This window comes from Alexandromys fortis, unplaced genomic scaffold (assembly GCF_014885135.2).
Source record: "Alexandromys fortis isolate MF-2015 unplaced genomic scaffold, M_Fortis_MF-2015_v1.1 scaffold_64, whole genome shotgun sequence".
NCBI classification, from domain to species: Eukaryota; Metazoa; Chordata; class Mammalia; order Rodentia; family Cricetidae; genus Alexandromys; species Alexandromys fortis.
In genome coordinates, this window is record NW_026067976.1 from 874106 (window position 1) to 875960 (window position 1855).

Below are 1855 nucleotides of genomic sequence, written 5' to 3' on the forward strand. Positions count from 1 at the left end.
AAGGAGGAGGAGGAGGAGGAAGAGGAGGAGGAGGAGGAGGAGGAGGAGGAGGAGGAGGAGGAGGAAAGGACACACAAGAGGAGTTTTCTCAGAGTATTTTATCTCGAGTCCATCGAGAATAGACAGACTTGTGCTACTATTCTGACCTCTCCTCTAAATAAAGTGCAGGCTCTGAGGGAGCCCATGTTCGTGAGCGGTGCAAACCAAGACAGTAATAGTGAGTCATCATTATCAACACCAGGAACACCAGTTCCTAGTTCCGGATGACTCCTCCTAAAGAGCATAATAAACACAGGACTGCAGTTATAATCACAGATAAATCACAGCTGAGAGTGAAAATAGATTGGGTTTGAGGAAAGACATCTAGACACTGACACACTGCGATTTTCTACAGCAACTTCAAGAGACAGTGACTTATCACAAGGCTTCTGAAACTACAGCTTCAGATCGCTTACTGTTAAGGTTTGTGACAGATATATGTTCTGTCGGGAGACAAATCTCCCAGAGGACAGCTACTTATTACTCACCAAGCGTTATAGGGGTAGAGCCTTACCCCACACCCCAGTTTCCAGCCCAAGGGATGATGCAATGAGGTCATTTGTGCCTTCAGATATTGCAACACAGGATACAAATCTGGCAATCCTGAGACTCATGGCTTATAGCTTTTGGGTACTTTCTATAGAACATAAATAAATCTTCAAGAGTAAAATATGATAAAATGTTCTTCTTTACTGCTAAGAATGTAAGCACAATGTTTCCAGGAAGATGAGTCTTGAAATGATGCCACCCTTTCTAGCTTCGAAGGTATACATACTATTTAATAATCTTTTTAAGATTTATTTTGTTTTATGCTTAGGATTGTTTTGCCTGAATGTATGTATATATGTACACCACATGAGTGTTTAGTGCCTGAGGAGATCAGAAGAAGGCACTGAACTCCCTGGAAGTGGAATTACAGATGGTTATGAACCACTGTGTGGGTGCTGGAAACTGAACCCAGATCCTCTGCAAGAGTAACAAGCACTCTTACATCCTGGGCTATCTCTCCAGTCCCTTAAAAATCTTTTAGTCAAATTTTCTAGAACAAATCTCAGAAAGGTGAAACATATGAATCCATATCCATGCATGAAAATCATTCCCAATGGCTTTTTTCAAGACCTCAAGGAGGGTAGATAGTGGGATCTGTAAGCCAGGCGACTAACTTTACTCTTGATCTCGGTGTCTCTGGGAGCCTCTTCCTGTCCCATTCTCAGGTCTCAGTAGATGACACCCCTTGCTTTTCCTGTCTCAAGGGTCTCTCCTCTGAGTACTCTGTCCCCTACTCTATGTCACTTGTATTCTTACATCCCAGATCACCATGACATACAATTACAAATATCAAGGTCTCTATTCCATTCATTTTACCTTCTGACTGCCTATGCTGGCTCACTCCCTTTTCGCTATCATGAACTGACGAGATGGCTCAGTGATTAAGAGCACTTGCTGCTCTTGCTAAGGACCTGGGTCTGATTCCCAGCACCCATATGGTGGCTCACAACCATCTGTAATTTCAGTTCTAGGAAGTCTAATGCTGTCTGACCTCTGTAGGCACAAGGCAAACTGATGGTACACATACATAATGCAGGCAAAGCACTAAATACACATAAAATAAAATAATTAAATCTTAAAAAAATTGAAAAATAAAAGGTTTTTTTTTTTTTTTCGAGACAGGGTTTCTCTGTGGTTTTGGAGCCTGTCCTGGAACTAGCTCTTGTAGACCAGGCTGGTCTCGAACTCACAGAGATCCGCCTGCCTCTGCCTCCCGAGTGCTGGGATTAAAGGCGTGCGCCACCACGCTAAAATAAAAGTTAAGTGG